Source organism: Grampus griseus, assembly GCF_964374135.1.
Source record: "Grampus griseus genome assembly, chromosome: 5".
In the NCBI taxonomy this organism is placed as follows: Eukaryota; Metazoa; Chordata; class Mammalia; order Artiodactyla; family Delphinidae; genus Grampus; species Grampus griseus.
Genome location: NC_138998.1, coordinates 73,065,158 through 73,080,661, shown reverse-complemented (window position 1 = coordinate 73,080,661; position 15,504 = coordinate 73,065,158). Strand labels below are relative to the sequence as shown.

The following is a 15,504-nucleotide window of genomic DNA, read 5'->3' as shown; positions in this document are numbered from 1 at the left end:
AGAATAAACTAAAGAAGGTTTCCAGGTTGAATAGTTCTTCCTCAATCTGGTGGGACATGTTATGTCTTTGATTCTTTGGGCTTTCAAAATGAAGATCCTGTTTTTGATGAGTATGACACCTCACTCCCACTCCCCCACCCCAGATAGGCATGTGGCAAAGTGCTCATTGCAAGTCTTACCACTGGAAAGATTTATTTGGGACCTGTATCGTTAGCCTTACTGAAAGTGAGTTTCTTTACCTCCTGCCCCCTTTTTCTATTTATCAGAAATGTTCTGTTACAGTGGTTCATAGAAAATGCAGTATCTTATTGATACTTTGTTTCCAATATTTTAAGGTTCCTTATACTTATGAAAAGATATTAAAGCTTCACCTACATTGATGTATCTTTTTGATATATGGGCTTCATTTTTCATTTTGTAACTTACATTAAGAATTCTTTTTAAACTCATCTAAAGTTTTAACTTTAAACTATAAGATGCAAACGATATTAAACATTTATTTTCTCTACTATCCCTGAATCACAGAGCTTACTTGGTAAAATTTCAGCTAACAAGCATCTAGGAAATGGAAAGTATAAGACAACTGGCAACCTTTAAAACATGGATATCAAAAGCAAAATCAAGAGAGAGCTGACACAACCAACAGAACAAAAATTTTTTAAGACTTAGGTTGATCTGAATGACAAATGAAAAGAGATGAAGATAAAGATACTCTCTTACACAAACACACAACAAATGCCCAAACTGACTATAAGATTCTAGTAGCTATTATTACTGGAGAGCAAGTAGGAGAATGCCTCAGGGATAAACTCAATGTTGGGTGCCCTTCTAATCTCATTTCTTCAAAGTGCTTGGAAGTTGGGTGCCCTTCTAATCTCATTTCTTCAAAGTGCTTGGAAATAAAGAACTGATCCCATGACTGAGTATATGTTACTTTTTTTTCTGTATTTTTCTTCCATTCTAAGGCTAGCAAACAACACTGTTTACTAATATTAAGTGAAACGGCTCATGTCCTTTTGGTTTCATACAGTCACTAATCTCAAGAAGACAAAGGCTGTCAACCTCTAAACTGCCAACCCAAAGTTATGATAATGATACATGTATTCTGTCATGTTAAAACTGACAGTACCATTTGAATTCTCATTTCAGTAATTTCTAAAACCCCCATCTAGAGGAAGATTCTTCTCTAGAAACCCAACCCATTGGATTTTTGCCCTACTTCCAGCCCTATGTCACAGCAAAGCTATTTCTTTCAGTTCCACTGGTACTTGAAAAGGCAGAGATTTCTAGTCTGGCACTCATGTTTTCCCCAGGCTTCAGGCTTAAACAGCTTTTGGGGGCCAGAGGAATCCCAATGCCCCTGGACTCTGCCCAAAAATAATTTCCCAAAGAGTTCCTCATCTGTTTTAGATATTTAACATAGAGCTTAGCTGTCTTGAACTGTTCTTGTCCTCAAAACTTATTCCTTCACTTATATATGGAATCTAAAAATAAAAACAAAAAACCCCCAAAACTCATAGAACAGATTAGTGGCTGCCAGTGCTGGGGGTGGGAGGTGAACAAAATGGGTGAAGGTGATCAAAAGACACAAACTTGCAGTTATAAAATAAGTCAGTCCTGGGAATGTTATTTATAGCATGGTGACTATAGTTGATAATATTGTATATTTGAAAGTTGCTAAGAGAATAGATCTTAAAAGTTCTCATCATAAGAAAAACAAAGTGTAACTGTGTAGTGATGAATGTTTTTTAAAATTTTTATTTATCTTTTATTTATTTATTTTCGGCTACGTTGGGTCTTCATTGCTGTGCACGGGCTTTCTATAGTTGCGGCGAGCAGAGGCTATTCTTCGTTGCAGTGTGCGGCCCTCTCACTGCAGTGGCTTCTCTTGTTGCAGAGCACGGGCTCTAGGTGCGCAGGCTTCAGTAGCTGTGGCACGTGGTCTTGGTAGTTGTGGCTCGTGAGCTCTAGAGCGCAGGCTCAGTAGTTGTGGCGCATGGGCTTAGTTGCTCCATGGCACGTGGGATCTTCCGGGACCAGGGCTCGAACCCGTGTCCTCTGCATTGGCAGGCGGATTCTTAACCACTGCGCCACCAGAGAAGCCCAGTGATGCATGTTAACTAGACTTATTGTGATCATTTTACAACATATAAAAAAAATTATATTGTGCACCTAAAATTAATGTTATATATCAATAATATCTAAATTTTTAAAAAACCTTATTCTTGGTCTATTTTGTCCTGTAGCTTCATAACCTGAATATTTATTTACACTCTGTACCAATCCACAAAAGGCCTAGGGTGTCACATAACCTAAATTAAATATTTCCCCAAAGTACCCAGATATTCCATAATTCAGCATTTTTAATTTTCCCCTTTAATCTAGGTTCTCTACACCAAGCTTTCATTCCTAGATAAGAATCATTTCATAGTTATTAGCATGCTATAAAAACATTACAACTCAGTTATAGTTCAATTCCTCTGGTTCTAGGACTGTATATATTCTTCAAATGGATATGTGAACTGTGTAGAGAATGTTTATTAAACTTCAAATAAACTATCTACAACTGAGAAAAACAAAATCTTCATTTCAAAGCAATCAAAGATTATGCCTCATGTCCCTTATTTTTGTTTAGTCCCTCATATTATTAAAGGTATTGCTCATTTTGGTCATATCTAAGTTATTTATATCAGTCATTTAATGACTATCAATGAATTTTTAAGAGTATAATTTCAGTAGCATCATTCATTAAATAAAATGAACGTGTATCCTCATATTCCACAGTACAGTAATGTTTTATGTTTAATTTTTAGTGTTTTAATATTTTTGATACTTGCATCTAAAGAGTTAACCTTCTCACAAAAATCACAAGAGGGATACTGACATGGTTCATTTGGTAGTAGCATAAAGCCAGCTTCAAAAGAAACAAATTCAAATATGTACTTATAAACTGCTGGCCTGCTTTTACTACAGAAAACAGACATCTGAGGTTACAAAGAACCAACTGAAGAGCAATCCATTCTTGGAACAGCTGGTTGCACTGTCCCTCTCTCATCCTTCCCCTTCTCTAGTCAGTGCAACCAGCTGATGTGGAACCACTGTGCCATCTGGTGGCCAGCATAAAAAGCTCTGTGAGTGAACATCTTTCGTTCCCTCTCCTTTCTTCTCTCTACTTCCTTATAGTTATTATGTAGTACTTCTAACACTCATGCTTTGCTCCTATTTAAAATGTGTAAATTCAATAGAAGATTTACCTGTTAATATGAATAAAACCTAGTTGTTAAAGTGGGACTATACCATATATCTGATTATATCATACTAATATTCTGTGTTCTATGAATTAGAGATGACGGTCCAAAAGACTAATACACAGAAAAATAAGCTATAAAAAAGCTAATTTCTTCTTCAGTCCTTCAGCAACTCCACCACTCAACAAATTGCGTATATTCTGATCTTGTTAACATTTTATTGAAATTAGCGGTAGAAACTGATAGTCTATAAATACAGTTGAGTAACTGAACTATATGCCAAGTGGCATTATTCTGTTTAATTTGAGGTTCATCACCTCCTAGGTATCTTAACAGTGACTGCTTCAATTCCTAACTCTTCATTACTATAACACACATTTCTTAACCCTTCTTTATCAGACTTAAGGAAGATATGCAGAAGCTTTTAAAATTAAACTACTTTTTCACCAACATTGAATTCAGTTAAAAACGTCTGTTTCCATGGTTAGACCCCGGTAGACTAAACCCTGTATTTTGAGAACAGAGGTTCCGATCAATATTATATGTAGAGAAACGGCAAGAACCTTGGAAGCCACAGAGACTGTTCTATTCTTCACTGATTTTCTTTCTTCATTTATTTTTAAATGTTAAGCATTTATTTGTATTTTAATAAAAAGAAAATTAAATAATATATAAAATTAAATATGTGAAAATTAAACATAGTTTTAAAATGAAAAAATAAAATAAAATTAAGCCACTTTTTTTAACAGTTTCACATCCTTTTATTTCAGTTCAACACTATTGCTCAGTACCTTCTAAATGAAAAGCACTCTGAAAATCCACAGAAAAGGATGGGGAAGTAAAAAAGGCGATTCCTCTCCATCCCAAATCCATTACCTAATATAAAAAAAATGTACCTCCTTGAAGAAAAAGACAATGACCCACTGGGACTCTCTGCTTTTAGCTGTCATACAAATGAAAAGGGTAGTTTTTCATTTGTAGAAAGGATAGAATCCTGTGTTAAAGACACAGGATTCATTAAACAAAGATACAGGATTCAATAGTGATTAGGTTGAAACGATGGACGGGACTTGACTTATCAGATGTGGAATGAGTGAGAGAGAAGGGACAAGGGGAACACCCAGATTTCCAGCTGGCACAACTGTGTAGATACGAACAAACGCCTTTATGGGGATCATAAAGGAAGTTTTGGATTTGTTCCAATTTAACATGTTGAATTTAAGGGACCTGTGGGACATAACACAGGGAGATATGCAATAAGGTAGCACAATTTGGACTGAACATACAGATTTTGGTAGTGATCAGCATATAAGCATGTAACTGGTATTTGAAACGATGAGAGTAAAGAAAATCACCTAGGAAATATTATAAAATAACAAGAGAAGGGACAGAGTCTAAGAGAGAACCCTAAGGAAAAGTTTTAAAGCAAGAGGAGTACAGAGAGGAGATAAGTAGATAAGTGGTAGAAAGAAAATCAGGAATATTTCAAGTAAGTTTTTGGTCAAGAATGTTTAATACTATTGAGGGGTGAAGGAAGATGAAGATTGAGAAGTTTCTATTAGAGTTAACAACCAAGGGAATCCCCTGGCAGTCCAGAGGTTGGGACTCGGTGCTTTCACTGCTGTGGCCCCTAGGACCCCACAAGCCGTGAGGCACAGCCAAAAAAAAAAAAAAAAAAAGATTTAACAACCAAGAGATAACAGTTCCAATTTAATGATGAAGGCAGAGCCAGATGGCAATAACTGAAGAGAGACTGGGAGAAAGAGAAGTGGTTAAGGTGATATTATGGGCTTAAGGCAACGGTAGCTGTAAGTGCCTGACAGGCAGGATATAGTAACGAGAAAAAGGCTCACCACAACTCAGGAGAGTGATAGAGGGAAATGGGGGAGAGGTGGGCTCCAGAGACCAGGTAGAGGAATTAGAGATGGATACCTTAAGGCATTTAATTACAGGCAGAAATTTATGCAAGCTGTAGTAAAGGAGGTGCCAGTCAAGCCACAGTTCAAAATTCCTACTTTCTACTAGGCAAGAACTATCCTCCAAAAAGGCTTAGTTTCGGTTCATTACCTTGTAACATAAATAGCATGAAGGGAGGGAGCAGTCTGCTTAGCTGAGGAAAAAGCAACTGACAACAGATGGGAATGACTGCAACACATGTACCTCCTGGCGCTGTAAAAAGATATTCCACAGAGCAGTGACTGCTTCTTACTCATCCTAGCAGTCCACGCAGCACCTAGTGTATAGCCTGGGATATAAACAGGTGCTCAATACATCTCCACTGAATGAATTAGGCAATGGGAAGACAGAAGCAGAATTTTTCTATAAAACCACAAGACAACTGAGTAGCCTGCAAAAAAACCCAAAACAACAAAAAAACAAAAAACAGCAACAACAACTCAATTCACAGCCTGTATACTCAAATAAATCCCAGCTAAAACTAATTCTAATTTCAACTGTGTCTTAATCTATACCAAAAAGTATACAAGTCAAGGGAGACTCCCTCCCTTCTGCTAAGAGTCTTAAAAATGTTAATGCTCTTTGGTCCAAGAACTTCACTTCTAGGTATCCAGACAGACGATTAGAAATGTAGACAAACATAATATGCAAACATGCCCAATGTAGCACTATTTATAATAGTAAAAAAAAATTAAGTGGAGAGACAAGGAAATGAATGGAGAGGAAAGGAAGAAAAACAAATAAGCTAAATGAATGGTATTAAGAAAATGATTAAGAAATATGATAGAATGGTATTCACCAATTAAAATGTTTATGAGTTTCTAACAACATAGGGAAACGTTTATTAATAGCACTAAAAGTACAGGTTACAGAATTTTATATAGTGTGTAAAATATATGCACAGAACAAAAGTACACAAAACAGTTAACTGTGGTTATCACTGGATGGAAGAATTATGAATGATTTAATTTGCTCCCTTTACTGTTTCACATTTTCCAATTTTAATATACTATTTTTATAATCAAACAAAACATTTTTTAAATGTTCAATTACATTGACTAGGTGGGACAGTCCAGGCACAGAGCTATTTACACTTATTAATAGGTATGGATTAAATTTTTTAAAACTTTCCCATGTGACTATATGAGCATTGCTCTTTTGGGATGTAGAACTGTGTTTCCTAAAAACCCTTACTTCTCAAATTAGGTTACACATATCCAAAACTGGGCTAGATGGCTAGGAGAACAGGGTAAAACTAGACTACCTTTCTAAAGCAAATTTACTTGACTATAAGAAGTTAAAGGCTTTTTAATGTCAAAACTCACATCAATGTTAAGAAACTTGCTCCCTCCTCACATATTTCCATGAGGAGGACTTCTCCAGAGAGCTCCTGTCCTTCTCTCCCCAGCCTTCCCCTCACTCTTTCCATAGCTGGGTATGAATGAATGGCTCAGCCCGTTCTGGGCTCTCTTCTTTGTATCTGCCTGCCTACCCAGAGAAGATATTTTCATCTGCTCTGATGGAAATAAGACCTGAGTATTCCAAGCTGCTTGTGATGAGGTAGATAGGCATGACTAATTACAGGGTGAAATATTAGCTAACCTATTTAACCCATGTTAAAGGCACTTTCTTCAGTGAGTTTTTCCAGTAATAAAACAATTTCTTCACACCCATTAGTATGGCTATTATCAAAACCAAAACCAAACAAAACAAAACAAAACAGAAAATAACAAGTGTTGGTAAAGATGTAGAGAAATTAGAACTCTTGTGTATTGCCGGTGCAACTGTAAAATGGTGCTGCCACTGTGGAGAACAGCATCATGGTTCCTCAAAAAGTTAAACATAGAACTACTATATGATCCAGCAATTCCAATTCTGGGTATATACACAAAAGAATGAAAGCAAGAACTCCAACAGATAAAAATGTTCACAGAAACATTATTCACAACAGCCAAAAGGTAGAAACAACACTGGATAGTCCCATGTAAATCAATGAAGCTAGAACACACCCTCACACCATACACACAAATAAACTCAAAATGGCTTAAAGACTTAAATATAACACAAGACACCATAAAACTCCTAGAAGAGACCATAGGCTAAACATTCTGATATAAATTATACCAATGTTTCCTTAGGTCAGTCTCCCAAGGCAACAGAAATAAAAGCAAAAACAAACAAATGGGACCTAATCAAACTTACAAGCTTTTGCACAGCAAAGGAAACCATAAGCAGACTGCTCCCTCCCTTCATGCTATTTATGTTACAAGGTAATGAACCCAAACTAAGCCTTTTTGGAGGATAGTTCTTGACTAGTAGACAACCTACGGACTGGGAGAAAATATTTGCAAATGACACAAATGACGAGGGCTTAATTTCCAAAATATACAAACAGCTCCTACAATTCAATAACAAAGAAACAAACAACCCAATCAAAAAATGGGCAGAAGACCTAAAAAGACATTTGTCCAAAGAAAACATACAGATGGTCAATAAGCACATGAAAAGATGCTCATCATCGCTAATTATTAGAGAAATGCAAATCAAAACACCACTTCATACCAGTCAGAACGGACATCAGCAAAAAGTCTACAAATAATAAATGCTGAAGAGGGTGTGGAGAAAAGGGAACCCTTTTACACTGTTAGTGGGAATGTAAATTGGTGCTGCCACTATGGAAAACAGTACAGTGGTTCCTCAAAAAACTAAAAATAGAGTTGTCATATGATCCAGCAATCCCACTCCTGGGCATATATCCAGAGAAAACTATAATTCGAAAAGATACATGCACCCCTTATGTTCTCTTTCTCAACTGGTCCTGAACTCATGATATTATTTATAGACCTCTGAAAAACCCAATAACAAATATATTACAGAGTAGAATATAAAATCCTCATGAATTTTGAAGATACTACAGATAACTCCCAAGAAAGTGATATCAGCCATGGACTGCTTTAAATCACAAACTGCATCCACTGGGGGTACCTACTGTCTTATGCAGTTAAGAGAGATTTCATGAAGAAAGTTCGAGAAGCACAGCTGTAAAATGGTTGCCTATACAGACCAAAAACAGAAGAATTCCAATATATAATCTGATTGTTACAGACAACTAAATTTGAGAAATCCCTCATGCAGATAATTGGCCATGTGAAGATGGGACAGAAGAAACTTCTACATGGAAAAGCAGAAAGTCAATTCTAACGCTTCCAGAAAGTTAGGAAGTGGTTTATTATAATGGGAAAAGCATGAGCTTAACACACACAGAGGTTTGAATCCCAGTGTGACTTTACGCAAGTAACACATCCGGTCCTATGTGTCTTTATCTGTAAATGCGGATAAGAACATCTAACTTTAGATTTATAATGAGGAAATAGGAAGAGATAATATATTTCAACCCAAATATATTTGAAGTACCTTTCAACACGGTAAATGCTCAGCAAGTATTGGTTTTCTCCCACTCCAGGGAGTCGATTCCTCTGTGGGGAAAGGGCTCATTTTCTAGATCAGTTCTTTAGATCTCTCTTACCTTGTCAGCCTGACATTTTCAAGTCAGAATGATGGGACCTAAAAAGCCCTGAGTCTCCCACTTCTTTATTTAAAAAAATAATTATTGTATTTTTCCAGTAAGTATTTTGTCAAGAACTATGAAGGGTCTGAGATGTCACCCTATTTGTAAGCTAACAAGTTAGCTTGTCAGTTTCACGGATGCTGGCAGGATACATGAAACTCGTAAGTCAGAGACAAAAGACTTCAGTAGTCACAGCAATATCAGCAGACAGATCATAAGCCCAATCACACAGGGCAATGCAGAAAGGGCAGGAGATGCCTGCACATGTGGTAGGTTGTGGTACAGAAAAGGAACCCTGAGTGTAGGGAACCCAAATCTTTTAAGGACAGTAAGTCTACCTGACCTCCATGGCAAGGAGACATTATGTTTATTATATTGGACAGTAAACAAACCTGACTTTTGCTCAAGAGGGAAATACTATCTCTAACCTTCAAGACTGTTTGCTATACAAATATTTTGGAAAAAACAGTAAAGAACAAAGGAGAGTCAGTACCTCTGCTAACAACACAGGCAGAAACATGAGAGACCCATTAAGAACTGTCTCCTAATGAGTATTATGTACATATACTGAAAAGTTTCTTTCCTTTTTTTTTCAATAAATTTATTTATTTATTTATTTATTTTGGCTGCATTGGGTCTGTGTTGCTGTGCGTGGATTTTCTCTCATTGCAGCGAGCGGAGGCTACTCTTCGTTGTGGTGCGCAGGCTTCTCATTGCGGTGGCTTCTCTTGTTGCAGAGCACAGGCTCTAGGTGCACAGGCTTCAGCAGTTGTGGCATGCGGGCTCAGTGGTTGTGGCTCACAGGCCCTAGGCACGCAGGCTTCACTAATTGTGGTGCACGGGCTTAGTTGCCAGGGAAGTCCCTACAGTCAAAAGTTTCTTATCCAACCTTGTCTTCCAGCCACCAGTTCCCCTCCTCAGAGACAAGCACTTCTCTCAACTTTTTATGTATCTCTTCAGAGATATTCTATGTACCTACAAGTGTGGACGTGTGCACACGAGCACACATACACACGTTTTTTTTTTTTTTTTTCCACACGTTTTTTTTTTTAAATGGTTGTGATTAGGGATTTCCCTGGTGGTCCAGTGGCTAAGACTCCGTGCTCCCAAAGCAGGGGGCCCAGGTTTGATACCTGGTCAGGGAACTAGATCGCACATGCCGCAGTAAGAGTTCACATGCCGCAACTGAAGATCCCACACGCTTCAACAAAGATCCCACGTGCTGCAACTAAGACCCAGGGCAGCCAAAAAAAAAAAATGGTTGAGATTACATACACTGTACCTTGCTTTTTTCAGTTTTCTTAGGGATGATTTCATTTTGGTCTAATTCATTCTGGCATCTGCATAGTAATCCATTGCAAAGCAGTATTACTAGTCCCCCTAGTGATGGACATTTGCTTCCAGGCTTTTATTATTACAAATAATACTGTAACAAAACAAGTTACACATATATCTTTGAGTACATCTGTGAAAAATGAAATTGCTAGGTGAAAAGCACATGCATTTTTAATATTTATAGATATTGCCAACCTGCTCTCCAAAGGCTACAACTAATATAACTCCCACCTTTCAATATAAAAAAAGGGCCAGTTTTCTCATACCAGCCTATAGCACCATTGTTGGCCAACAAAAATAGGGTGAATTTTTACCTATAAACAGGACTTCCAGACATTACTAGTGGACTTTTCAATACCGCTTATGTTCAAAATTAAGTTTCTAAAGCTTAAGTGTGAGGTAGTGTTATACTGTGGAATGCACACCTAAAAGGGATGGATAAAGGACCTAGTTCTGACTTTCCCACTGACTAACACCATGAATGAGGCTGACCAAATCACTTAATTTCTCTGGGCCTCAGTTTTCTCATGCTTTAGTTAGATGACCCTTTAAATCTAAAATGTGTGTACATTACTCATTACTCAAAATTCTAAAGGTTTTTTTCTCAAAAGAAAATTATTTCAAAAGGAAAGTTTGCAAATAAGAACAACATCATATTTCACATTTAAAATTTTTAGAGAAAAGTAGGACATTTTTTCTTGTTCACATAGCAGCATTTACTTCTCCCCCATATACTCTCAAAAGGTCTTCGCAGTAAGCCATTTCAATGAGACCAAGACAGCACAGACCAAGAGAACAGCAGGGTACTAAAGTCCACTGCCACCCTCCCTATCTGTATGTCTATTTTCTCTTTCTCTTTTTGTATGTACCTCTCTCTGGTTTTAAACCATACTTGGTTCCAAAAACACATTTAGAGTAACATTTAATTTCTGTATAATTCAAGAAAGAATGTTTTCTTCCCTTGTGCTAATTCTTTCAAAATTGAAAGTATAAAGAAAAAGCAGAAAACCATTTCCCTTCCTCCACATTTGAATAAAAAAGGGGGAAAAAAGGTGACAATCACACAAGAAGCACCAAGCAATGTTTATTTTCATATATATATACATATATATATATAACCTGACTAAAGAGTTGATTCTTCTTTTGAAAATTTTACACTTATTGCCTAAGTAACAACAAATTCAAACGCTCAAGTTTTTTTCCTTAAAAAACCTATAAATATTAATTATTCAAAAAACAACACAAAATTGTAAAAGTTCATTCTACTACTTAAATAAAACAAAAATCTGGGCATTCCCTGGCAGTTCAGTGGTTAGGACTCTGCGCTCTCACTGCCAAGGGCCCAGGCTCGACCCCTGGTCAGGGAACTAAGATCCTGCATGTTGCCTGGTACAACCAAAAAACTAAATAAATAATCTTTTTAAATAATAGTTTCATCATAATTTTTGGTGGAGATACATACATATATATATATATATATATATATATAATCTTCAAACTCTCTATTACTACTAGGAAGTGGATTACCTCCCAATTACAAATCTGTATAATCAAATGATTCCATATCTTGTATAACTATAAAATCACATGAAATTTTAAAAATATGACTTCAAAACATACAATGTATACTCTAAGATGAAGCCATGTCTCTGAGCTACCAAGAGTATAATAAGAAAAAAAATTTTAAAGGCATAAGTATATTTTGTATAGACTTTTCCCAATTGCTGATTTAAACTAATTCACGATTTACCATGATAGCAAAACAGGATAAAATCCCACTCAGAGGCCGTCGCTCTCCAACACCAGTGCCAGCTCTACCTTGTTGAGCACCAGCCAAAGGAGAAGGTGGGTAAGTAAGAGGTCTCTATACCATGGCTCATACAAAGCTGCCTGCCTGCAAATCCACCAGTGGTAAAGCACCCAGGAAGCAGGACTACAAAAGCCGCTCGCAAGAGTGCGCCCTCTACTGGAGGTGTGAAGAAACCTCATCGTTACAAGCCTGGTACCGTGGCACTTGGTGAAATCAGACATTATCTGAAGTCCAGTGAACTTCTGATGGGCAAACTTCCCTTCCAGCCTCTGGTGCGGGAAATTGCTCAGGACTTCAAAGCAGATCTGCACTTCCAGAGTGCAGCTACTGGTGCTTTGCAGGAGGCAAGTTAGGCCTATCTGGTTGGCCTTTTTGGAAACACAAACCTGTGTGCTATCCATGCCATAACAATTATGCCAAAAGACATCCAGGGCTTCCCTGGTGGCACAGTGGTTAAGAATCCACCTGCCAATGCAGGGGACATGGGTTCGAGCCCTGGTCCGGGAAGATCCCACATGCCCGGGAGCAACTAAGCCCGTGTGCCACAACTACTGAGCCTGCACTCTAGAGCCTGTGAGCCACAACTACAGAACCTTGCATGCATAGAGCCCATGCTCCGCAACAAGAGAAGCCACTGCAATGAGAAGCCCGCTCACAGCAAGGAAGACCCAACACAGTCGAAAATAAAATAAATTTATTTTAAAAAAAAACTTAGCTGTTAATTGCAGAAAGGATTTATTCATTAAAAAAAAAGACGACATCCAGCTAGCATGCCGCATATATGGAGAATACATGCTTAAGAATTCACTATGATGGGAAACCTTTCATTCTTCTAAAAAAAAAAAATCCTCTTCTTCCTGTCACTGGTAGTTCTGAACATTAGATATTTTTTTCCCATGGGGTCCAAAGGTACTTAAGTATATGATTGCTAGTGGAAAAATAGGGGACAGTAATCAGGTATTGGCAGTTTTTCCATTTTCATTTTTGTGTGATTTTTTTTAATGATTTAATTTTATTTATTTTTGGCTGCATTGGGTCTTCGTTGCTGCACACAGGCTTTCTCTATTTGTGGCGACCAGGGGGGCTACTCTTTGTTGCGGTGGGCGGGCTTCTCCTTGCAGTGGCTTCTGTTGTGGAGCATGGGCTCTAGGCGTGTGGCCTTCAGTAGTTGTGGCACATGGGCACTAGAGTACAGGCTCAGTAGTTGTGGCACGAGGGCTCAATATTCGTGGCTGACGGGCTCTAGAATGCAGGCTCAGTAGTTGCAGCGCATGGGCTTAGTTGCCCCACTGCATGTGGGATCTTCCCAGACCAGGGCTCGAACCCATGTACCCTGCATTGGCAGGCGGATTCTTATCCACTGAGCCACCAGGGAAGTCCCTGAATTTTTAATATAAATGTGGGGACATAAAGCATTAATGCAACTCAGAATGTTTCAGTGAACAAGTTTCAGCAGTTCAACTTTATTATAATCATAAATAAACCTGTTAAATTTTTCTGCAAAAAAAATCTCATTCAGAATTTAATACTAAAACCTCACTCATAATTAAAAAAGAGAATCAAAATAAAACTACACTGAAGTACCATTTTTTAACCTATTAAACTTTTAGATTTTTGCCAATCTAATAACACATTACGCTGAAGAGGCTGATGGGAAATAAGCACTCAATCATTGCCACTGTACACCCCAATGAGGAGAAATCTGATGATAACTACTATCAAAATTACAAATTGACTCAGTAATTCCAACGCCTGGGTATTTTTCCCACAGATATATTCATACGCTTGTGAAATGTGCAGAAGGTTATTCACTGCATCATTATTTATAATAGCAAAATTTTGGAAACAAATTAAATGTCCATAGATAGGGAACTTATTAAAGGTGGACTGAATTGTGTCCCTACAAAATTCATATGTTGAAGTCCTAACGCCCAATGCGATGGTATTTAGAGATGGGGCCTTTGGGAGATGCTTAGGTACAGACTGGGGCCCTTATGATGAGATGTGCCCTTACAAGAAAAACCAGAGAGCTCTCTCACACCTCTCTCTCAACCTCTCTCTCTCTCCCCCACGTTCCCCCCACCGCCGTGTGAGCCCACAGTGAGAAGCCCCCCCAGCCCACCCCTCTGCCATGTGAGGATACAGTGAAAAGAAGGTCATCTGCACACCTGGAAGACACCCTCATCAGAACCTGACAATGCTGGCACCCTGATCTCAAAACTTCCAGCCTCCACAACTGTGAGAAAATAAATTTGTTGTTTAAGCCATCCAGAGTACAGTAGTTTGTTATGGCAGCCTGAACTAATATTACATACATATATGTGTGTGTGTATATACATACATACACACACACACATAGTATGATATCATTTGTGATACAGTTAAAAGTGGGGCAAATGTATACTGTATTTACTTAATTCTTTTTAAAAAAATCTCTGAAAGCACACACAGGAAGCCAAGAGTGTGTACCCTCTATTTTTAGGTGGAAGGAGTCCTGAGCAGGTGGAGGATCGGGTGGAAGGAAGATTTTCATTACACACCTTTTAATATTTTTTTGGATCAAGTGAACATATTACCTATTCCCCAAAATTAAATTAAAAATACTTTTCATTTATGTTGGTTATAATGTGAAACATCTACAAAATTGTTAAACAAGTAATTCTTTATAGAATTGAGGGTATAGGCTCAGGCAGTATATTAAAAAGGCCTCTATCAAGGTTAGGAAACCTGTTCCAGAAGCAACATTGGTGGCATTTCATCTCACCATTTATATCATTTTCATTCTGTCCCTTTCTTCCCTCCCTCACTCCCTCTCTCTCCCTCTGTCTCTCTTTGCTATGCCCTTTTTCTGTCCCTGTTTTCCCTCCTGTTCCTTTTCTTTTTCTCTCCCTTCGATCCCTCTGACTAAGGTTTCCAGCTACAGCCAGTAGCAACCCAGTCTACCCCTCCAGGGACCTTCCAGCCAACCTCAATAGTAGCAATGGAAGCAAACCGCAATGGCAGCCAAACTCAAGTACAGGGAAACTCCAGGTGGGAAATCATGTTTTGTTACAATACCTTATTAACCAAAAAGAAAATCCTTTCTTTCACCAGCAAACTAAACTACTCTATAAATTGTCCTAAAACCCAGATGGTAATGCCAAAACACTAATGTGACTGTTTAATCAGGCAATTTAGTTTTAAGTTAAACCTGAACAAGTCTGGACACAAATCATTTTATTAAACAAAATCAGTACAGTGGAAGATTCTTAGCTAGGAAAGATTTTCCCTCTCTCAAAGTAGTATAATTTACATCAAGAATATTCTCCACTATTTCCAGAGTTCAGAGTGCTAACCATTACACCATGGGCCCTGCTATCTCTACTATATTCAAAACCAAAAACAAAAGACATAATTTCCCACAAGTCTATTTGATGGACAATTACCTCTGGGACCTAAATTATGTGACTTATTCAGAAAATACTAAAAAAACCCCTAATTTGTATGTTCTAACATTAAGTTGTTTGCATAGTTTTTTGTTTTTTAAAATATGTATTTATTTAGGCTGCACATGGGATCTTCATTGCAGCATGTGGGATCTTTTAGTT

The 15,504-nt window shown here is 37.7% G+C and overlaps 1 protein-coding gene and 1 pseudogene across 2 annotated transcripts in view; one reads left to right on the top strand and one right to left on the bottom strand.

The window, feature by feature from the left end:
* Positions 1-15,504, bottom strand: part of OSBPL11 (oxysterol binding protein like 11) — a 99,945-nt gene that overhangs the window by 74,669 nt on the left and 9,772 nt on the right. The gene's annotated exons all lie outside the window — the stretch shown is intronic.
* On the top strand, positions 11,979-13,578 carry LOC309822655 (histone H3.3A-like; annotated as a pseudogene). The gene is made up of 2 exons: positions 11,979-12,369; positions 13,528-13,578. The product of its transcript is annotated as a histone H3.3A-like (transcript).